The sequence below is a fragment of the Ambystoma mexicanum genome, chromosome 8 (genome assembly GCF_040938575.1).
Source record: "Ambystoma mexicanum isolate Mex_15411 chromosome 8, UKY_AmexF1_1, whole genome shotgun sequence".
Taxonomy (NCBI): Eukaryota; Metazoa; Chordata; class Amphibia; order Caudata; family Ambystomatidae; genus Ambystoma; species Ambystoma mexicanum.
The window spans coordinates 833,228,918-833,254,496 of NC_090929.1; positions in this window are offsets into that span (position 1 = coordinate 833,228,918).

The following is a 25,579-nucleotide window of genomic DNA, read 5'->3' on the forward strand; positions in this document are numbered from 1 at the left end:
GCTCTCTACTCTTCTTTTTGGTTTTCAAGTTCTGTCCTACACTGGTTTTATTTCTATCTAAGTGATCGCTCTTTCTCAGTTTCCTGGTCTGGTAGAACCTCTCCTACCTACGCCCTCTGTCATGGCATCCCTCAAGACTCTGTGCCTGGCCCTCTTCTCTTGTCTCTTTACACCACCCCTCTATCCTTCCTTATCTCCTCTTTTGGGTTGTCATCCCACTTCTATGCGGATGACTCCCAAATGTAAGTTTCTTTTACCTCATTTACTGACTCACTCCACACTAGCATCTCAGCCTGTCTTCTTGCCATCAAATTGTGGAGGAATCAGCATTTTCTTTCTCTTAACGCCTCTAAAACTGAAATCCTTTTCTTCCCCTCTTCTGCTGTTCCCCAGATTGTTCCCCCTCCTTCTATTTCCTTTTCCCCTCCTTTCTGTGCTGAAAGGGCTTGAAGTAATCAATTCTGAAGCTAGTTTTTTTTAAATTTTCAATATAAAATTCGGTATGGTCTAGTGCAAGGGTTTGCAACCTGCAGCTTTCCCGCTGTTTTGGACTTTGATTCCCACCATTTCTCACCATTAACGGTACACGGATTACATATGACTCAGAAAACAAAAAATGGTTTAAAAAATGCTTTATTGTGCAGAAAACAACTGAAGTGGAAGCACAAGTGAAAACTAAGGCTGAATGTGTCTCATAGATGTGATGGGGCAAAGAAACAATAAGTGGAACGTTCACATCATCTTTGAGTCAATCTCTGAAAGAGTCTTTTCAAACTCAATAAAATGTTCATAGCAAATCAACAACCGGCCTTCTGGCAAAGGTCGAAGCACAAAAGACACTCACAGCTCTGGATCAGCTCTTCACTCCTGAGAGCTTGAGTATGTGAAGCAATGCCAGTTATTAATCCATTCTTTACCCCTATGTAGTAGGTGGTTGGTCAGGCCATCAACATTATAGACCCCCTCTAATGGCAGGATAGTGGTAATTTTGCTTTCTCCTGGCCCACATCCAGGATCAACTTTTGAGACGTATTTTTCTCCTGAACGCCCTATGGAGAGACCGGGCAGCAGTCATTTGCATCTCGACTGATGGGAAATTGTATTTAGTTTTCTATGGATGTCTTGCCATTCCTACCAGGTCTGTTTGTTTTGCTCCAAGTAAGCTTCTTTCTGCCTTAGGATTTCTCTTGTTGAGGCTCAAAGGCGTGGAAGCTTTGGCAGCACTAACTTCCAGCATGAGGGCAACCAGGATTTCCATCACACCAGCCCAATAAATATGGCCTGGCTCCAATGGCTTAACCTGGCACCATGTGCCACTTAATACCTACTAATGTGGCATCTCTCACTGTGAGACCTGGATGATATAGTTAGCCAAAGGAGCAGTCTGTTTGCCTTTTTCATAGATGAGCTTCCGCTGCCTCCTTTTCCTCCACAGGTTCACTCCCTGGGCTCTATCATACTTCCCTCCTGCTCTCCAATTATTTTCCACCTTTCTGTCCCACTGACGTTACTCTTTCCTGGTACTTCCTCTGCATTAATGCTTTTTGTGTCACCTCACCTCTCTGGTCCTTTCCCTACTTTCACAAAATATGTCTCTTTGAACTCTCCTTTTAACAATAGTTTTTCTTTAAGGTGTCCTCCTTCTCCTCACCCTTCTACTGACAATCTTCTCTCTACCATCTACTCCTGGTATTTTCCTGTTCTCTGAACAACCTTGCTCGCTTTTTCTCTCTATTCTTACTTCCTTGTATCTCTCCCCTTGCTCCATCCTCTGCCTCATTCCCTCATTCACTCCTCAGTCTTGTTCCTCTCCTACTCCCACAGTCTTCACTCTTTGTCCTGCTCACCTTCACCACCAACTGTCCACACTCACCTGCCTCTTCCTTGCTCATTATTACGCCTCCCAGGGTCATAATTAGGACTGCGATTGGACATTGCAGGCACCTGTGTGGGAACAAGTACCGGGACCTCAAATTAGCTGGGGCCCAATCAAGATATTGATTCCTCATGGGTGCATGTTAGACTTCTGGGCCACGTCTCTGAGGCCAACATGAGTGAAAAGGCGAAACGCAAACTTGAATTCCTGTGGGTTCACCCAGCGAGCTTCCTAACTCCAACATGGTACCACTGAGAACCACTGTGGGGGTGGTACTGCCCATGAGCACCGTGCTCCTCTGTTCTGACTGCCATTTTCTTTTTTCTCCCATGGGTAAGCTTCTCTGTTGAACTTGCGAAAAGCACAAACACAAAATAAACGTAATGTCCAAGGGGATACATCTCTAATACAATTCATACAATCATTTGGCACGGTCAATAAATGGCCCACCACCAACATATTTGAAATTGCCCAAACAAATATGCACCAAAATCTTCAAAATACAAAAATATGAAATCTTTAATCAATATACAGAGTCTAACAGTTTGTTTGTTTTTTGGCTATGTAGTTTCAGCACTACTGAGTAGTTTAGATTATAATGATCATAATAACGGAGTCAACGATATCATGAATTGAATTTTTAATTAGTTGAACTTTTTATCAGGAATAAAGTGCAGTGATGACAATTATAAGCAGTATTCTGCATGCAAAGACACAGATAGAGGCGAGTAATTCATTTTTGAATCATTTGTGGCCAGTAAATTGCATCTCACAAATGATTGCATAGTTTAATTAACCTTGGAGAAATGTCATTCCTGATTAAAAAAGATCATCGGATTAAAAATTCAATTAGTAGTATCGTTGACATTTTATTATGATTATTATTCTGTCAAAGTATAGCGGACATTATTCAGTATTGTTTTTAACTGTAGACCTCTTTATCATTCTTTAGATCAGACTGAAATTATAGTCTTGAGGAAGACGTTGTTCTATGAAGATAAGTCAAAATTAGCTTACAAAGACGTAGCTAAAAAAGCAAAAGAAATGTCGTGTCATGTAAATGAGTAGACCCCATGTCTTATTTATTTTTTGTGATTCTTTGCCTGGATCATTTCCTCTACATAGTTATTGGTTGTTTAACAAATTAATAAATACCATTCTTTGCATTTGTATTGTGTGTGTGGAAAATGTGTTTTTGTTACTAATGTATGTTTTACATTCATTGTAGTCATTACTGTTTTTTATTTATGTGGTTTTATTCTTTAAGCACTCCGCAAATGCACATTTTTACGTAACATTTCTAGTGACTATTTATTTTGTTCCATTGCCAATCGTTCTGAATGGAAACTTTTATAATCTGTATATCGCTTAAATATTTCATATTTATATATTTTGAGGATTTTGGTGTATATTTTGGGGCAAGGTCACCTGTGTTCGTGGTAGGCCATTTAGTGGCTGTTTAAAATGGTTATATGATTTGGATTAGAGATGTATCCTATTGGGCACTAGGTCTATTTTGTTTTAAGGATATTTCCCCCAGTGTCAGTTGGTTGAGCAGGGTCTTACCCCATTTTATCCATAACTTGTGAACTGCGTTAGCACTGCGCCTTGCATGAGTCAGTCTGTTCCCTTCCTCGCTTGCTCCCATTACTCAGGGCAGGTGAGCAATCGGCAAACATCCCTACCATGTGTTTCCTCACTGCAGCCACAGGAAGAGGCAGGATACCCTGGCAACCCACCATGTAACTCCTCTGGGTAGACATCACTGAGTGGGTAGTCGTCATTCCTGACCCCATGGGTTTCCTGTGCCCATCTGCCTGGTTTCATGTTAGTGATTACATCATACTGGTCAGCGCTAAAAATCAAATCTTGTATGTGTCCAGCCTCATGTGCTTCCCAGATCACTTATGTTTCAGTAAAAAACTCCACATGTCTTGGGAGGTCGGTATAGGAGAAGGAAGTAATCTGTCCTATTGACGCAGGATGGGGAAGATATTAGCAGGCACTCACAATGGGAAAGGCTGCAGCTTGGCAATTGTTATATTCATTTAAGCGGCGGATACCATTGCTAGTCGTCCTCCCTTACATTTTGATCTGCTTCAAAGTTTACTCTATATCCTGGTGGTGCCATATACTGTAACACAATTGAACAATCTTCACAGATCCATAATTCATTAATAAGCAGAATATATATATGTATACATATTGTAATTGATAGGAATTAAGGATCTCCATTATATGTTTGATTAACATGAATTATTGAGCACTTAGTAGCTGTGGACGGATTGCTGTTTCATATATATGAAGGTGCATGCTTTTTGGCAGCATAGGTTTGTTTGTTTTGTTTGTTTGTTTTATTATTTATAGTGCGCACCTGACCCAGAGGTATTCGGGCGCAAAGGCAAAAAGAGGGTTGTTAAGATTAAGTTACATAAATTACATGGAACACAGGAATAAGTACAGCTAAGGTTACAATGCTGTATGCATGAGCAACAACAACAGCAACATACAGGGCAGATAATAATAGGTATATACAGTAAGAGCCAAGAGTAAGTGAGAGGTGCATGCACATAGCAAAGAACAGTGGAGTCACATATATACAGTAAGTACTGCGGGAAGATTGCAGATAAGGTGAGGTCAGACGTCATGTTCCTTTAGCCAGTGAATAAGGCTAGATCTGAATTGTAGGTATGGTAAATCTTCCCTTAAGGCAGGGGGGAGGGAATTCCAATATTGTGCTGCTTTGACCGGGAAGCTGCTCCCTCCGATTTAGTAAGCTTAAATCTAGGTACTAGTAGTAGATTCGAGTTCGTTTTTCTTAGGGGCTGAGAGGCTGTTTGTCTAGAGAATCTGGCTGTGAGGTATTGTGGGGCTGCTTGGTTGAGACATTTGTGTGTCAAGGATGCAGTTTTGAGGAGGATTTTATCTTTCGTAGAGAGACAGTTAACGGATCTCCTGAGGTCAGAAATGTGGGCATTTTTGGGGAGACTTAAGGCGGCTCTCAAGGCATTATTTTGGAGAGTCTGAATTTTGGACGTAATATATTTGTTGCTGCCTATATACATAGGGCATTGCAATAATCCAGTTTGGATACGATTAGGGCTCTCGCAAGAGTAATGCAGTTGTTGGGTGTGAGGAAAGGCTTAGCTGCCCTGATCAGCTTGCAGGTGTAGGAGATAGCTGACGCCATAGCGTTTACTTGTTTACCAAAGGTAAGCGTAGAATCTATGTAGAAGCCAAGAGTTTTAACTACCTTGGCCATGGTAATGTTATTGTTATCGATTATGAGGGAGGCGTGGTTGGGACATAGTTTTTTAATGTTGGCTGGTGTGCCTAGAATGAGGAGTTCTGTTTTGTCATCATTCAGGCATAGACCATGAGAGGCCATCCATGCCTGGATGATGAGGATGATGAGGTAAACTCATCCTTGTCATAATCTCCCATCAACGGGATGAGGATCTGTGTATCATCGGCATAATTTGTGTAGGTGATACCTAGACCGTCTAGATCATCGGAAAGGGGCTTTGTGAAAATGTTGTACAGGGTAGGAGATAAGCAGGAGCCTTGTGGTACGCCGCATGATATGGGCGCAGGGTCCGCAGCTGCTAGAGGAGAGAAGACTCGCATTGTCCTTTTGTCAAGGAAGGACTGGATCCAGGCGACTGCCTCCTGAGAGAAGCAGGCTGCTGAGACCAGGTGGTTGCAGAGTATGGAGTGGTCTACCAAATCAAACGCAGCTGAGAGGTCAAGGAGTAGCAGGAGTGCGTCTTACCTTTGTCTCTCAATGTGTCTATTTGTGCCTGGAGGTCTATGAGTGCAGTCTCTGTGCCATGCTGAGGTCTGAAGCCAGATTGACGCAGTCCTAGGAGGTGGTTTTGTTCCAAGTGGTGCTGGATTTGTAGATATGCTACTTTATCCAAGGTTTTCAGTAGGAATGGCACAGTGGTTATATGGCGGTAGTTAGTAGGGATGGAAGGGTCAAGACTTTGTTTTTTATGGAGAGGGAGGACCCAGGAATGTTTTCGGTTACTGAGTATGGTGCCTGATGTGAATGAGGCGTTTATAAGTTTAGTGATGAATGGGGAGAGTTCACGGGCAGCGTCTTTTATGATTTCGGCTGGACATGAGTCACCATGACAGTTAGATGGTTTGAGGGTGAGGATAATTTTTTCAACTTCTTTGATGGAAACTTTGTGAAAGTGGAAGCTGGGAGTCAGAGGTGTAGGTGGGGTCTGAGTGGTCTGGAGTAGAGGTATGATGTTTGTGACAGTCTTGGGTGTAGTAACTTTGATAACAGTCTTAGTGGCACTAAGGGTATATTTTTTATTGTTGATCTTTGCCTAGAGAGTTGTTATGTTGTTGGCCAGGGCATTCTGTATGCTTGTGCACCAATTTTTGTCCTTAAGGCAAGAGTCGGGAGCTTGAATGGGAGATTCTACTTCTTTAAGGATGGCAAACAATTCTTTGGTGTTTGATTTGGCTTAGGAGATTAGGGAGTTATACGAGGTTTGTTTAGCTAAGATAATTTCTTTTTTGTAGAGGGTGGCTAGTTTGTTCAAGTTATTTTTGTTGAGGTCTGAGGGGTCTGATCTCCAGATTTTTTCACTTAGACGTTTCTCGTGTCTAATGGCTTTCAGATGGGGCAAGAACCAAATGTTTAAGTGTTGGCGCGGTTTGCTCTTTCTAACCTTCAGTGTTGCAATGACATCTAAGGATGCGAGCATCACTTTGTTGTTCATATCTACCATAGTGGATGGGTCAGTCTGCTCTGAGATAGCGTTCAGTATAGGAAGGATGAGGGGGATAAGATTTTACGGAGTGATATTTCTTTTGTTTCTGGTGGGAACAGCAGGTGCTACACAGCTAGTGTTCATGGGAGGTGTGGCTTCTAGCGAGAAGGATATTAGGTAGTGGTCGGACCAAAGCTGAGGCAATATAGAAGTTATAATGGTAGGGCAATTGTGTTCGGCCACCCAATCGACGGTTCTTCCTTTAATATGAGTGGGTTCAGTAATCTTTTGGGCAAATCCTAGTTCCTCAAGGGAGTTATTAATTTGTGAAGCGTTAGGGTCTAGTGGGTCACTAAATCCGAGGTTGAAGTCTCCTAGTTTGAGGCATTGTGATGAGTTTTTTAGGTTGTCGGAGTAAGTTCATAAGGTCTTCCTCAAAGGAACCTAAAGGGCCTGGTGGTCGGTATATCAAGTGGATGGTGATAGTTTGATTGTTGGAAATAGTGAGTTTAGCAGTGAGGGATTCACAGGAATTAGTAATATGGGATGTGGAAAGTCTTAGAGTTAGGTTATTCTTAACAATTATAGCAGGCCCCCGCCTCTGGAGGTGGTGCGGTCTGATCTTATAAGAGTATAGTTGTCCAGGGTGGCTAGCATGTTTGCAGGGCCTGCTACATGGTGAAGCCAGGATTCAGTAATGGCCAGGAGGTCAATGTTTTCATTATGGATTAAGTCTGCTGTATCTGTAGCGTGGGCTACCATGGAGTGGGCATTTATTAATGCACCTTTTATGCCAATTTTGGTGGGTTGGGCAGGTAAAGGGTGAACTTTGTGTTGGCAGTTAGAGGAGGAGGTGGGATCTCTGAAGATTTGACAGTTAAGTTGTAGTGGGTGTTGGCCATTGTTATCTTTATATGACGAGATATTGGGAGTAGGCTGTACATCCCTCGGGCAATTAATAGTGAGGTGGGCATTGGTTCGGGGATCATAGATTATTGGGATTCTAGCCCGAAGTTTATGGTTTCTCTGTAGGAGGCTACAAGGTGTGGTGGCCATGTCAGCAAACTTAGGAGATGCACTGGCATGTGGCAGTTGGTTCTGTGACTGGGTCATGGACAAGTCTTGGAGGGTAATCCAATGGAGGATGGTTCTGAGTAGAACAGTGTAGAGTAATGGCAGATGCATAATGTGTTCATATGAGTGACTTAAATGCTAAGAAGGTAAGACTAGGCAAGGCTAAGCATGATAATCAGAGTGAGCTATAGAAAACAGATACCAGGTACATGGGCGTTAACAATTTTTGCACAGTTATCTGGATTCGAATGTTCATAAATATCATAAATCACAGTAGGTTACACAATGTTAAATGAGTCTGGGGGCTATGTTTCACCTAGATTTGAAATTCCCAGAAACAGCATAAATCACAGTGGGTTACACAATGTGGGGGCTATGTTTCACCTAGATTTGAAATTCCCCAAAACAGCATAAATCACAGTGGGTTACACAATGTTAAATGAGTCTGGGGGCTATGTTTCACCTAGATTCGAAATTCCCAAAAACAGCATAAATCACAGTGGGTTACACAATGTTAAATGAGTCATGAGTCTGGGGGCTATGTTTCACCCTGATTCGAAATTCCCCTGGGGGCTATGTTTCACCTAGATTCGAAATTCCCCAAAACAGCATAAATCACAGTGGGTTACACAACCCTTTGTTAGACATGGAGAGCATGCTTGAGTGTGGAAGCTCTATGTTGCAGTTCTGCATGTTCCAAGTGGCATGCCTGATTGGATTGTTTGTTGAGGGTTGGACAGTTAGACAGTTGAGGGCTATAATATATAGCATAAGTCACCTCTGTTAGTGTACCCAGGAAGCATCGCTTTTCAATAGGCACGCGGGCAGGGGGTCTGGCCCTGGGCTCTGGCCAGCTCGGCACAGTCTCAGGACAGTTGCTGGCCTTGCCCTCAGGGCCTTTCCAGGAAGGGCCGGCTTGCGCCTTCTGGTGTCGGATAGGTGGAGAAGTAGGCAGCTGAAGCCAATCAGCAGAAGCCTGTCCTCGGATAAGGAAGCAGAGCAGAGGGGATGATGCACATGGCACGGGTGGCCATCTTGGAGTGGTTTTCATCTCGTGTGCGGCAATGGCGTCCTTTTGGCTGGGGCTCTGAGAGATGGTTGGGCATGTTGCGCATATGATAGAATAAATGCGCTTAATTTTGCTTTTGCATTAATATAAAAATAAAATGCAATAGGTTACCGCGCCTAACGCGCTAAGAATAACCAGTTGATTTATGCTATTTTCAATCAGTAGCTTAGTAGAGCGTACCTTTGTGCTGTCCAGCACTTCAGGGGCGGCTGCTGTGATCCACTGCTCCTGCAGTGGTCAGGAGCTCCTGCTCCTGCTCGGATGGGCTGCTAGTGTTAGTGCTAAGTGTACTGGTGATTATGATGTCAAGAAAGTTTAAGACTGTTTTGATTTCTCACGGCAGATAGAAGATTGCATTCCAAAGCTTCCTCAGGTCTACCAACGAGCAGGAAAAGTGATTATCTTGAGCCATTTTGGTGGACGCATTGGCATTGTTCATGGATCTGCCTTTGCCGTTGAGTAAGCACGCCACTGGCATGGACACTGAGAAGTCATTGCTTCATCTTGCTTATGTATCTCCCTCAAGCAAGGACAGTGTAAAAAGACTGATCCATTGCCAATCTGTAGTTTAAATCTGTATGCATGTACTAAAGTGCCACCGTTCATAATAGATAAAGGATTAATCGCCTAAAATCAATCAAAAGTATACAATTACAAGAAGATACAAAATGAGTTATTCATCAGGTGTGTGAACAAGTGCATCACCATGCCACTTTTCATTTCATATGCTGGGTCCCAAAAACTTCATCTGATTTTTGTATCTTCCACCGGAAAAGACAATGAAAAAAGACTGATCCATTGCGAATTGCTTGCACATACTAAAGTGCCGAAGTGCAAAACAAACAAAGAAATACTGGCCTAAATTTAATTAGAAGTATACAATTAAAAGAAGTTACAAATCAGTTATTGAACAGCTTCTGTTTGAGAGTGTGTCAGCGTACCACTTCTTGTTTCAGCGTGTGGGTCGACGTGTGCGTCTCGGTCTGTGTATGCTAGACCATTGTATTCTAGGGTGACCAGATTTTTTAAAAGTAAAAAAACGGGATACGGCAACTAACATAAAAGTAGGACTAACTCTTAAAAAGTGGCTGTCAAGGCATTACAATCTAGTAGCGGTTGGGGGAGAAGGAGGTTTTTAGTGCTACTAGTGGAATGAACACATATTATATAATTCATTTGTCACAAACTACCACTATCTCAATTCGTAAAATACAACATTTCTTCCGTGTGGGATTGTGCATTCCTCCCTGCCAGCTATGGAGAACTACTACCAAAAACCAGGACCACTGTATTTTCCAATGGAAAAATAATCTTGAGAAAGTGGGACCGAGCACCCAATTCCGGGACAGTCCCAGCAAAACCGGGACGTCTGGTCACCCTATTGTATTCTGTCATGCCGCAATAGTTAGGGGATTTTTTGTGCTCTAGGTTTACACACCCAATAAGGGCAACAGGGTCACACTAATAACAATTCTGAAACAGCACATTCATTTGAGTAAAAGCACAATTGGAGGGCTGGCGTTACTGTACAATCGTGGTAATTCGGACATAAGGGATAACCTGTTACCCCTCAGACCTAGGAACATGCCCGCTCAAGCTCCATCGTGGCCCGGCATGTCGGAGGAGCCATCTGTCCAGCAACCTTTCTCAGTCCCTCCAGCCCCCGGACTCACCTTTCTGACATTGACTGTTCTTGGCATAAGCCTTAGCATGCCAATGCCCTGGCAGCTGGGGATCGAATTGGGAGATGTAATCATACCCAAGACAAGCAGACTCACCCATACGCATCATGCCGCCACACCGTACACCCTACTTTAAGCCTCTCCCTCCTACCTCTTCACTGACTCTTGCCTCAGTGAGGATATTCTTTCACACATGATTCAAGCTGACACAATCACTACCACCACATCTCCCTGCTCCTAACCAGAATACCTGCGCAGTGTTGCATGTTCCTGCTTTGTTCAGCTTCCCCTTTTCTTTTTTCTAGCACCTTCCCAACTCTGGAACTGAGACATGGACATAGTGTGTAATTGTCTAGACAAGCCTCAGTGTCGTGACATTACGTAGGGCCATCTCTGGGCTCTTCCACCTGCATGGAGGGCTTCGGCCCTGCAAGGCCACACTCTCCAATGGGACCGGCCTCCACAGAATGACACCTTCTGGAAGATGTATTGGTGGTGTTGACGTCTTCAACCTCTTCTTGAAGTACTAATATGCACATAATTGTTGTCAGTCAGCACCTTATGCCTGGATGACTGAAGATCATTCATGCAGTATTAATGGCGCTCTGGGTGATGTGCAGGTCCAAGAAGACAGGACTCAGCACAGCAAGGGTTGGCATGAGGCCCTAGGGCCATTTACATCTGTGTACACCCTCAAGATTGCCATTAACGTTATTAGCAACCTGGCACCACACTCAGGTAGTTTACGGGTTAATGCTAGGAGGGCCCAGCACCACACTTGGGTAGATATTAGTGTCTGGTCTGCCAAAAAGACAATTATCATTGGTGAAAAGGCACGCTCAGACGTAGAGCGTTTTATAAAAGTGAAGTGAGGCCCAACTGAATATGTTCCCCACGATAGCGTGCAGCCTTTCTTACTTGTCTTTGTGACATATGTGGTGTCAGACAGTCAACCACATTATGTTACATCCCACAGAGCTGACGTGCATCAGCTGAAAGCATTCCAAGACCTCTATTGCCAGGGCCAGAGGAATTTAAAGGTACAGTACTTTTCTTAATTGTGCCACATTGAGTTTCATGGTAAGGAACTAGCGATCGTTTAGTCAGGAACAAAGGGAGCATTGTTCAAGCCCAAACTCCAAAAATGTTCACACCCAGTTATTCAGTCAGAGACAGATTTACATGAGTGGGGCCTACATCTACAAACCCTCTGTTAATTAACATAAAGCCGTCATCTTCCTCTCTTCCTATTTGCCATTGCTCCCCAAACGAGCGCTTAGATGTGTGCGGGTCAAAGGAGAATGTACACTAAGTGGCCAAATTGCTGAGTATACTCATTACTTGGACCACAACCCCCATAATCCTTCACCACTGACTATGCTGGGCAGGGATCATGGGAATTGAAGCCCAACACATCTGGAGGACCACATAATGGAAAACGAATCGGCCCATAGTGCAATAATGTGTTTGTGATTATGGTTTGTAATAAACCCTGCTTGCTCCATTGCATATTACACACGCGGCAACACTGGTGGTGCACAGTATCTTGGCTCAACTGGTCGCAGTGATGCAAACTCCAGATAATCTGGTCCCTGACGTATTCTTGTCGCATTTGGTTGCTTTGCCCTATCACACACAACCGGGACGTATTGGGATTTTTCTTTTTGTTGTTTTCTTCTCTTCACTTTGTCTTTTTCATTCATTATATAGACTGTGGATTCAGTTACACATTGTGTGGATGGTTTTTTGTTTGAAAATGTTTATTTCTTGTCAAATACCAGAATGTATGTTCCATACTATTCGATGTAAATTCACTGTGCACTTTAATGATCATGGTTTCTGTTTCTGAAAGTACCATTTTTTGTAAATGCTCCTTTGGGAGATAATGTCTATTTGCTAAACAATAACTGTACAATTAATAAATAGCCACTAAGCTATTACAGTAATTTTCTCTATATATTGTCTTTTGCTCCAAGGCAGCAACACTCGATGCTCCGGAGTAGCCTGAGATATCAAATTAATTAGATATCCAGAGTATTTGGGTTCAACATTTATTGTTTCATAGGCGTACTAGTCTTAAGCCTTTTGTTCGTAGAGCACCACACGGAAAAAACAGTGTGTGTAACAAGTTAAATATTTTTGATGGGATAAGGTCAGTTCCTTTTTTGTATAACAGCATTTTCGATGCCCTTAACTGTAGGGTATTTTGTGGGGATTTGGGGCCTGACGGTATTTTATTACCGCCAAAAAATAACTTAGCAATAATTACTCCTTGTATTCAGATTTGGCCATGTGCAACAATAATACAGTGGACATGCATTATTTCAGCACCTAGACATGCATATTTGGTATACGTGGTTGGTATGCGTGGTTGGTGAGCATTATTCCCTTGTTTTATTGGTGGCCCCAATGTCCAGAATCCCTTATCTTTGCTTAGATTTTTCGTGTAATCACTAGAGAGACCTCAGGCCTACATTTCAGGAATACCACATTTTCAGTGTTAGTGTTAGTGTTAGTGTGCCACCATGGGCAATCTCACTGACTTATTTACGACAGAGAGCTATATGCGGTAATTTTGTGGTAATTTCCACTACCTTATATACGGTAGGGAACTATGTCCAGAGAGTCTCTCCTCCCGTTGGCTCATGTACCTCCAACGAGCTATGCTACAGTCACTCACAACTGTTCATACTGAATCTGACATGCACACATCTGTCTTAAAATGACAATTGTATTGTTTAAAAATCTCCCCTCATCATCAGCACTGTTGTTGGTAAACAGAAGACGCACCACCTGTCTGCTTTCAAGTATTTTTCTGTATTATAAAAGTTGCATTTAAACACAATCTCACTCTTTACAGAAATAAATAAAACAGCACATTAACAGCTTTGTCTATGACACACTGCAAAGAGAGTGGCGGAGAACAGAACTCAAATTGCAACATTAGCATTTGATTAAGGCACGCACAGGAGTCTCCTTCCCTACACTGACTGCATATTTTCATACACACTCAGCTCCCACACTTCTGTAATTACCTTATCTCTTTAGTTGTTCTCTTTCTGAATGTGGCTCCCTTGAAGATTAACCCCAGTGAAAACGAACGCTTTTCGTTCTCAAACCGGGGTTATTATCTGGAATCCTCAGCTTTTGCAGATAGGAATGCCTCAGCCAGGGGAAAGGTCCTTCTTCCAGCTCTGCCAAATCTTGACTGCCCTTCTCTCTCCTCCAACTCCCCCCAGCAAAACTCTGATCACTCCCTCTAGCATGATACTTGCTATGATGCTGCTCCAATCAGAATCAATCATGCCATCTCCTCCTTCTCTACACAATGGCTCATTTTTATAGTAATACTTTGTAACCAACTGATTTCCTGTTCTTTCGAGCTCTTTTGCTTCCTGTAATTATGTGGACAGGGCAGCAGAGAGGAGAAAAAAAAATGGATGTGCGTTTAAAAGTTCACTTTCAGAATAGGCCTAATTCTGCAGTGGAGACACATTTTTATTAGTGGATTATGTTTCATTAGTCAGGTTAGTTATCAGTAATGTTAGTTATTATTTTCAAATGTGTCTCTCGCACCATAGGCATTCCAGGTGAAAAATAGTGTGAATTTTTGAATGTGCACGTGTGCTTTTAACTGTAAAAATAGATTTGCATCTTATATGTTAAAATCGTTTTTGACTGAATAGCCTGTCTTTTCTTGTTAATCTGGTAACACATATAGCAATGCACCATAGGCATTTGGTGCTGCATCAAAAAAAAATTGCTACCTGTGCAGTAGTGCTGTACTCTGTGCTGTAACACGCCAAATATCCTTACATACCCTCCTTTTGTTTTTAGAATTTGGCTACGATCCAAGCCAATTCCTAAAAACAAATTGTTCTTTCTTTTTTCTTTTAAAATGCATGTGTATTGGGATATCTTTCTCTTCTTGACGTAGTTAGTAAAATCAATAACATCTTCATTCTTACTGATAGCACAATCAACCATCCGCCCATGATTAGCACCAGGATAGCCAAACCCACTATTGAGCGTTCCCCCCAGGTTCCCCAATTAAATCTTTCCACTTCTATTATGCCCAGATTACTAACTGTAATATTGTTTTTCCTCAAATTCATTTTTATAACATGTCTTTCTTTGTGATTCAATAAATATTCCACATCCGGATCTATTGGAAAAGTATCCCTTTGAAAAAAATCGATATTTTCCACTTGGCTTTCCCAAACATCATTTGTTACATGAAACAATGTTAATCCCCCAATTGACACAATTGCATCCTTTGGAACCTGTAAATAAAAAACATTATATTTCACCTGTTTAACCACGTATGTTCCATGGTTTAAATGTACTACCGTCATGTTCTTTAAACAGGTGCTGACCAACCATTTACCTCTGACCATCTTAGCCTGTGCCATTTCTTCACTCCCCATATTACTAATAATCACTTCACATCCCTCTGATATACTTGGGTCAGCATTCAAACCACAAATAGCATCTGTGGCATCAGGAACAAACGGTTTACCTGGACACATATAATTTTGTTCTTTAAATGTTACACATGTTTCCAGGTTTGGTATTAAATAAACTTCAGGTTCCCATGACTGAAATGCCACCACTTCTGGAGTCTTAATCTTAATGAATTTGTCCTCTTGCCAAAATCCCACGTTGTGTACCCACTTCGTTTGATAAATAAGTTCAGGGGCTACATATGGGATGCATAGCAAAAATCCAATCTTTAGTCTTTCCAAGTCCACATATAACGGCATTGCATTACCCATTTCGAATGCAATTTTTACCTGTATTATGTGAATTTCCCTCCTGGTCAATCTTTCTATCATTTGACGAATGATATCCTGTGAAACAAAATACAAGGGAATATGTCCTTGAATCAATTGTGAAACTGCAGTTTGAACTTCTCTCATATAATTCGTTAATAGTCTATCAACAGGACTCATTATGTTCAATATTTCATTTAAAGTTCTGTCATGCTTAAGTATTATTTTAGTCGCCCGTTGCATTACATCCGCTTGTTCATTTAGAATGATTGCAGTTTCATTTATGAATCTCACTTGTTCATCCAGTCCCCCTCTAATTCCATCTAATGTTTTTTGTATTATTTCTAGATCAATACTCAGTTGTTGTGCTTTAGTACTCAGTGTTCCTACCGAAATAGAATTGGCTGTTGATATTGTGGTACCTATTATCGCTCCAACTATAGACATTACCATTGATATCGCGATCATCACCGCACCTCTCTTTTCTCTCTTCTTCTTAATGTCTGCTGAATTCACGAATGTTTTTTCCAATTGCATTAATATATCTCTTATTGACTGCTTAGCGTCCTCTTTTCTTATTTCCAGCCACTCTTTAGTCTGTTCAATCTTAATTGCGGTATTGTTCAAGTGTTTTTCAATCAAAATCTCAGGATTTAACGGTATGTATATATTTTGGAAAATCATCCTTCTATCACTCATGATGAATCCTGGTGCCTCTTCCACCGCGATACCAGATGCTGGTCCAGGTTCAATGACAACCTGTGCTTCTGAATTCTTGAAGATCCCTCCAAATATCATCATCATTAACCATATCATCGGTATCATCTTCAATGCTGATCGCTTTGCAGCCTTGGTCTTCACCCCTCTTTGGGGCTTTCCCGGAATCCGTCCTCGTGGGCTCCAGGACTCCATCGTCTCTCCCGTGGGCTCTGATTCTGGAACCTCCGACCAAATAATGTTAATTGTCTAAATCAAAATAGAAAATAACAAATTAAGTACCTAGCGTAATACTAACTTCATCCTTTTGCCAAAAATAAAACATGCTTGGTAAAAATATTTCATTTTTTTTTTTCTGAAATTAAACACAAGTTAAAAGAAAACAAGCAGATATAAAACAGCATTCAATATTTAACACATTTTCTCTCTGCACACCAACCATGAGCTTCTATTATATGTGCATTTATTTATTTATTTATTTACTTATATTATATATTTTTACATATATTACAGTGTTTATGTACCATCATAACAATTAACTTTTTTAACTTCTTTGTCACTGCCTCCTGATTACACCCATTTATTTTTTCTTTTTGTGTTCAAGGGACTTTATCTGTTTCTACATGCTCAAGCTGCCTGATCTCATGTCTGGGATGGCATGGTTTGATTTGATTTACATGGACAAACTGCTCTATTGCTGTTTCACCTTCATTTTTCAAAATGTTATACACTACAGGAGAGACCTTATCTATAATTCGAAATGGCCCCTGCCAGGCTGCTAGAAATTTAGAATTTTTCTGTTTACTTTTTCCAAAATGAAACTTGTATACCTGATCCCCTACACTGTATTCCTTTACTGATGTCTTTTTATCATAATACGATTTTGCACTGTCAGCAGCTCTTTCCAGATTTCTCTGCACAAAAGCAAATGCATGTTGCAAATGCCTCCTCAGTTCATCAATATATTCATGAACTGTGGATGCACTCACAGGGGTTTGCTCATGTGTTCTGTATAGTAGGTGTTGTGGTAACACCATTTTCCTACCTGTTAAGACCTCATGGGGGCTAACACCTGTTGCTTTGGCAGTAGTCGACCTGATTGCCATCAAAACCAATGGTAAACGCAAATCCCAGCTGGAACCTCCCTCTGTCACAAATTTCTTTAAAATATCCACAACAGACCTATTGCTTCTTTCAACTGTACCTGAAGACGCCGCCCGATATGCGATATGTAGTTTCCTTTTCACACCTAGTATTTGCCATACCTTACTCATTAGAGTACTTGTGAAATGACTTCCTCTGTCTGACTCAATTCTTTGTGGCAACCCAAACCTTGAGAACACATGGTTCACCAGCAATGTGGCTGCTGTTTGCGCACTACAATCTGGAGCAGGAATGCACTCAATCCACTTCGACATGAAACATACCACACTCAAAATATAACGGTGTCCCCTGCTCGACCTTTTTGAAGGACCTACATGGTCTATTTGCAAATCTGACCATGGGAGAGTTAGGCCTCTTTTCATCAATGGTGCTCTATGCATTGGTGAAGCAGGTTTAAATTGGGCGCATACTAGACATCCTCTAGTATATAATTCCACATCTTGGGACATATGTGGCCAGTAAGCATAATCTTTTAGTATTTCTAATGTTTTTTGTGAACCTCTATGGCCTGCGGTTATGGCATCATGTGCATGGTGTAGCATTAGTCCTCTGAATGAAAGGGGTACTACCCACTGTATTTGCCCTGTTATGGACTCTCTAATCATGAGTCCATCCTGTAATCTAATTCGTGTTTTGTTCTTTAATAACACCCTCAACTCTTCTTTTCCCATACAATCATTTTCTGTTAAAGGATTTTGTTCGGGGTCTATCAAATGATTATAATAGATTCCCAAAATCTGATCATTCTTTTGTGCCTCAATCAAATCTTGGTCTGGCGTGTCATGACTCCACTGCACCACCGGTTGATCTACCTCCTTTGGTGCTTTAGAACGTGTGACTGCATCAATTTGTATTTCACCCATCAAATAATCAATAGGTAGCAATTCTCCCATCACAGCCCCAATCTTAGCCAGGTGGTCTGCCTTATCATTTCCCTCCTTATCCTCTCCTGGTGTTTTTAAATGCCCACAAATTTTTCTCCAGTATTATGTTAAATTAATTTCTGACACCAATTTGTCTATGGCTTGTATCATTTTTCCATGTTTAAGTGGCTTTTTGTTGTATGTAACCATGCCTCTTGCTTTCCAACCAGGCAAATACTCCACAAAGCTATTCCGTGCATAGTCAGAATCAGTCACCAGGACAATTTCACTGAACTTTTTATCAACTGCAGTAGCAATTGCTTTATAAATGGCTGCCAATTCCGCCACCTGACTGCTCCTATCTCCAATCCTCATCCCTATACTGGGAACGCCTTCACATATCAACCAGACATTTCCTATTCCTGCCACTAATTGTTTATTACTGTCATTTTCAATGTGAAAAGCACAACCATACACATATACAGTTGGCAAATCCTTGCATGTTTTTTCATCAAAAGCTTTGTGTGGTGATTGTTCAAATTCCTGTAAACTAGTTTCCACTTCCATTTCATTTGTTATTTGTTCAGCTGCACAGTCATGTAAGTCAGCTAACCCTTGAGCAATTGGGCTCTTTTTATTTTGTCCATATCTCACTTCTACGGGAAAACCTTGTAATGCCAGCATCCATGAAGTGATTCTGGATTGTGCTAGATTACCTGATCTAATTCTTTTACTCTCTAGAAATTGCAAAGGTTGATGATTTGTTTCAATAATTACCTTTTCTCCCTGAACAATGGGGCGTAAATGTTGTAGCGCCCACACAGTGGTTAATAGGGCCTTTTCACATTCATTAAATTTCATTTCAACTTGGGAAAATGCCTTACTTGCATATGCAATGGTTTTGTGATTCAAATCGTGTTTTTGTGATAACACTGCTGACATACAATGTTCAGAAAAACCTATTTCTATAAAGAAATCCCTGTCCTTTATGGGGTATGCTAAACATGGTGCCTTTACAAGACATTCCTTTAATTTAGCCACTGCATCAGACTGCCCTTTTTCCCATTTCCAGGGAGTATTCAGTTTAAGCAGTTTAGTCAATGGTTGAGTGATTTCTGCATAATTTTCAATGAACTTTCTGTTATAGCCTGTCATCCCTAATAAACTTTTTACTCCTTTCACATTTTTAGGATCTTTTAATCTTTGTATGGCCTCTATTTTCTTCCTTTGTGGATTTAGCCCATGTGCAGTCACTTCATGCCCTAGAAAGTTCACTTTTTTCTTGCACCATTGTGCTTTTTGCAAAGATACTTTGGCGCCTGCTTTCTGTAATTGGCCAAGTACATGTCTTATTTCATCAAAATGGCTTTTCAGGCTTTCATTTTTTATCAGGACATTGTCCACATAAACTATTGTTCCTCTTTCCGCTGCATCCGGCATGGCCTTTCTCAAAAATATGCCAAATTCACTCCCACTATTGATGTACCCGAACGGAGCTCTAAGCCAGGCATATTGAGTCCTGTCGAATGTAAAGGAAAATAAATGTTGTATCTCTTCTGCCAATGGCACGCACCAATATCCAGAGGTGAGATCTAATGTGGTAAATACATTTGAACCATGTATCTGAGCTAGGCCCTGATCAATGAATGGCAGTGGCCATCTAGATAGTGGTACTCTTTTATTCAACTCTCTCAAGTCTGCACACAGCCGCCATTGACCATTTGGCTTTAACACACCTAAAATAGGCGTATTGGATGTGCTATGAATGGGCCTGATTATTCCCCGTGATTCCAAATTTTTAATAATCTCAGCCAATGATTCTAAACATGCCAGCGGTAGTCTATACTGGCGTACAAACACTGGATTTCTGCTACAACCTTCTGGTAGTGTGGCCACATGTAAATCAGTTAAACCACAGTCATAAGCATCTTTTGCAAATACATCCTTAAACTCCATAAATATTTCCCTCAGGTTGTCCCTATCCTTATCGCTTTCGCATGCATCCGCTAAGGAGACCTGCTCTTCTACCATTTTGGAAAATTCTGGAAAATCTTCTGGTGAGGGAATCTCGGCGCTTTCCTCTAACTGTGTGGCGTGTCTTTTTGTAAAGCTGCCACTTTTAAATATTTTGGCATATCAGCTTCCACTTCAATGGGCTGATTTTCTGTTTCATTTTCATTTAAATTAAATATTATGTAATCCTCTTGATGGCAGCACACTGTCTCATTTGAATCATAAGGATACACAGAATGAATTTTAAATATTCCTTTGGGCTGAGAGTCCAGGTGTTCTGGCAACTCGCCCTTGGCATCTACATATTTTTCAGGAATATTCCCAATCACCATGTTATTTAAATCTGCCGTATAATGTGATTTTTTTATGGCCATTCCTAATGGGGAGTTTTCCTCTAAATGAATATCCTGACAACCTTTATTATTTACCATGATTTTTACAGATCCCTCACCAATGTCTACCAATGGAATGTATTCATAATACAGGCCTTGCTGTTTTATGGACTCATTCAGGCATACAAATGCATCAGAGCCTTTCATCTGCTGCCCATTTTTGCATTTTAGTGTTATTGAAAATTGTTTTGTAAATGCAGGAATAATAGTATCTTTCCTCATTTGTAATTCGATTGCATAAGGAACCAGTTGTGCACAATGATAAGCCCTTCTTTTGTCTTCAAATTCAGGTGCCGGACCACCTAGGCGTGACCATATTTTTTGATTAAGGAAATCTAACACCATACACATTCTGTGCATGATGTCATTGCCCATGTAAAATTCATTTTGTGCTCCACTCACTATCCATACATTATGGTAAATTGTTTTCTGCCCAATGCTAATTTTAAGCATGCATCTGCCTGCAATTCGGTTTTCAAGGTCTGGACTGTCCAACCCAGAAACATATTGGTTTTTAATCCTAAATTTCGGGATTTCTTCCCTCTCCATAATTTTTTGCAACAATTTCTCATTAATGAAGCTCCTTTCATGTCCAAGCGCTAAAGTGGCTTTTATTGTTTTAAAATAATCATTTATACCAACATGAACCCATGGTTGCTCATCTTCCATGTGTATTTCTGCCAGAGTGGTAATGTGTTTTTCTGAATCTGTTTTAGGAGCAATATTCTGTTTGCACGTTTTCTCTTTTAGATAAAAACATAATGTGTGCTAATCTATGGCAGTCTGCCAATCTTTCCTTGGGTCCAAGTATATTTGTACAGGTAGTTTTTCATTGCCGCTCTGTATTTTGTCTTGACACATTAATATGACAGTGACACTAGGTATGCAGCTATTCTGGAGATATACCTCCGCAGCATCATTTGTTTTGGCAACGGTGTGACATTCATTTATATTGCTGTTTTGTGATTTTAGTTTCTTAGGCCTCAATGGTTATTTGGTTAAGGACCACAGCACTCCATTCACCCCATCTATGAGAGGAGACAATCTTTTCAGGCAATCTGTCCCCATCAGAAATGGAATTTCACAAATAGATGTGATCAATACCTCTTGTTTCATTCTGTGCTTTCCTATTTTTATGTCAACCTCAGTTACACCTATGATGGGCACCTCCTCCCCATTAAAGTTATGCACTGGGCCTTGATTTTCCTTCACTGTGATCTGACTCTGTGGAGGCCTCCCTTCATTGATACTCTTTACCAGCTCGTTGGACATAATTGTGGCCTGTGCGCCAGTGTCAATCATAGCAAAGGTGTGGCATTTTTCTTCTACAGTGATGGGTGCATAATATCTGTCCTCAACTTCCTCTAATACACATAAGAAATGTGAATTCTTACTGATTTCAGGGCTCACCTTTCTCAGGTCTTTTTCACTTTTGGCTAAGCACATTGGTAAATGAAAAGACATTTTTCCCTCCTTTTTACCCATTTCTGTGCGAGAGATTTTATTCATTTCTCCATGTTCAGAGGTTTTTTGGAGTGTGGCCACTGTTCGCCCATCCATCTGGGTAACGTCAGAGACCACATTACAATCCTCCAACTGAACATGTGTAACAACATCATTCAGCAATTTGTCATTTTTTAATTCTGTGCATTTGTGATCATTTAGTGTGATACCAGCCCTTTCAGCCTCTTCAAAAATATGTGGCTCAAAGAATTCTTCAGGTGATTGACTTGTACCCTCCTTGTGAGTATTTCCTTTTTCTGTCTGTGTTTGGTCATTGTTTTGCTTGCCCAGGGAAGGAGCTATAGCATCCCCACTTACTCCCTGTTCACTGGTATTCCCCATGCATGAGTCATTTTTCTTAAATCTGTTCCTTTGTTCTTTTGGAATTCCTAATGTTTCTTTTTCATTTGTGCAAATCTTTACTGTTTTATTTAGCTCTAAGTTAAACCGTACCTCTTTTTTAGAAGTATTTGCACTTTCTGTCACAATTTCATTTACTGGTACTTTCATTTTTAATCCATTAGGCATCTCAGAGTCGTTATGCAAAATTATATCAGAGCAATCTGTCATTTTGGCACTGCAGTTATCATGAGTACTTAGTCACTTTTCGGAAGCCCCCTGGTCATTGCTATGGCCATCAGCCCCCTCTTTGGAAGGTTGTTTTTGCGCTGTATAGAGCTTTCCTATTTGCTCAGCTAACATTTTCACTTGGGCCTCAAGGCACTGGAACCTTTCCATCTCTCTAGGATCCTCTTTCTGTGGCCTAGGTCGATATTGGTTGTTTTCCCCCTGATTGGATCTATTCTGATACCTCTCAGGTGATTGATGTCGGTTGGGATGGTTTCTGAACTCTTGATTCATTTGTGGAGGGGAGCGGGTTGCACCCATCCTTTGATTATAGTCCCCTGGTGGGGAATCATTGTACTGGCGTGGACTGTAGTTCACGTTTTGCCTCATGTCCTGTCTCTCAGATTGTGTGTACTGGCCCCTATGATTTCCATTATCAGTAAATCGATCCACATATCGAGGCCTATCCTGATTACCATATATCATGGTGCTGGGATCAAATCTGCTCTGTGTCCCCAATGACTGGTAGGGACCATCATTTCTTTGATCTTGATTTTGTCTCTGGTTATTGTTCATACCTGCCATATCAGACCGGTATCCTACCCGGGGTCTGTCCCCTAAATACCTAGGGCTGATGTAGCTCTCTCTATTACTAGGATCATGTGATTGGAACATTGGTACAGGAAATGGCGATCTTTGTTGATTACCCCTTTGTTCAGGTGTCACATTATTTTTACCTTGGCTTTGAGCATACTCAAGGGACATTTTGTCTGACCTGATTTCCATTACTGTGGCTGAGGGTTCTTTAGATTTAGGTCTAGTATCTTTCATTTTATCACTTTCTCTACCCTGACAATAGAGTACCTCATATAGTTTTGTGCTTTGATGTACAATCCATTCAAGGGACTTGTCACGGTCAAATTCACGGACCAATTGGGATATGATGTCTTTCTGTAGCCCATAGAAGTATGCAGTTTTAAACTCATTGGAATTTGAGTCAAAAGATACATCAAAGCGAGAAAATGCTCTTTTTAAGTCTTGTAAAAATTGGCGAGGGGATATATTAGGTCCAGCAGTAATTGTGTACGCGACTTTCTTTGCCTCCTGCAATGACTGAAAAGGAGAAAAATGACGCCTAATTTCTTTTTCAAACTCCAGCCATGTCATATTCTGCTATTCATTTAATCCCCTTATGATGCTGGCCGTCGGGGCATCTAAAGTTAAATGAAAATATTGTCTGTACTGTTCCTTAGGTATCTGGAGTGCTTTAAAAATGTCATGCACCGCTTCTAAGTGATCCTCAATGCAGCATTCACCTCCCTTTTTAAATGGTTTGATCGGGGCTTTAATGGACTTCATTATTTTTATGGGGCTACTTGTTGCAATGCATGGAATTGCACTATTTTGTGATTCAATCCTGTTTTCAGGTGTATGAGATTGCTGGCTGCCCCCAATGGGAGTATCAAATCCCCCAAGGGCGCTGCAACCAAGTTCAGTCACCGGCCCAGTCACTGGAGCACTAGCTCTTTGGGCAGAGCTAGAATTCACCTCCACTCCATTGAATGTGGTACCCTGCCGCCTCTCCTGGGACCTGGGAATGCACATTTGCTGTTCTAAGTCCTTACACTTTTTAAGGAGTCTGGTTGCTTCATTTTGCAAATAATTATTTTCATCACTCATTTTATTAATCACCTCCTGCATTTCGCACATTTGCATTTCGCATTCATTGAACTCTTTATTTCTCTTGTCTCTTTCTTTGATCATTTTAATCATTTCTTGTTCTGCACTCTGGAGATCACCTTCTTTTTCACAATGTTCTTTTTGTAAAATCTGCATTTCTGAAACAACCTCATCTTTATCCTGCCTAATGTGATCCACTAAGGCTTTTAAGTGTGCCAATTCTTGCTCACTATCTTCAAATTGTTTCTTGCTTTTGGATAACTGAGTATCAAAGTCTCTGCATTTTAATTGCATGTCTTTTTGGCATACATCCAATTCTGCTCTCAACATTTCCTGATTTTTACTTGCCCCCTCTAATTCAGTCTTTAACCTGTTAATTAGCTGAGTATCATTCTCTTGCATTCGCAGGGACTTGTTTAAAATAAACCATATTTTGCCGCATAGCCGTATTAAACAGTCTTTCTCTGCACTTTTATCGGCTGCATTCAATAATCTTGTAAGGCAGACCTGAATTATGCTGCCTTCTGCAAAAATATTGTCTAGTTTTTCTTTCTGCACCTCACCCTGAATGCGGTTACTCCATTCTAACGTGCTATTCGAAGACCAATTCCCATGTGCAAATAACTTTGCCTATAAATATTGCACTAGATCTGAGAATGTGGTTTCCCTTTGTGACATTCTGAAATTCGTTTTTAGTGGCACACTGCTATTATAAAATGGGTTCCCTTTAATGTGTAAATGGCAGTGTGAGACACGCTTGCCACGCCCAGTAGGTACTCTATGATCACTTTCCCGGCCTGCAACGCACCATAAATATGTAGGGTATTTTGTGGGGATTTGGGGACTGACGGTATTTTATTACCGCCGAAAAATAACTTAGCAATAATTACTCCTTGTATTCAGATTTGGCCATGTGCAACAATAATACAGTGGACATGCATTATTTCAGCACCTAGACATGCATATTTAGTATACGTGGTTGGTATGCGTGGTTGGTATGCGTGGTTGGTGAGCATTATTCCCTTGTTTTATTGGTGGCCCCAATGTCCAGAATCCCTTATCTTTGCTTAGATTTTTCGTGTAATCACTAGAGAGACCTCAGGCCTACATTTCAGGAATACCACATTTTCAGTGTTAGTGTTAGTGTTAGTGTGCCACCATGGGCAATCTCACTGACTTATTTACGACAGAGAGCTATATGCGGTAATTTTTTGGTAATTTCCACTACCTTATATACGGTAGGGAACTATGTCCAGAGATTCTCTCCTCCCGTTGGCTCATGTACCTCCAACGAGCTATGCTACAGTCACTCACAACTGTTCATACTGAATCTGACATGCACACATCTGTCTTAAAATGACAATTGTATTGTTTAAAAATCTCCCCTCATCATCAGCACTGTATTGGTAAACAGAAGACGCACCACCTGTCTGCTTTCAAGTATTTTTCTGTATTAAGTTGCATTTAAACACAATCT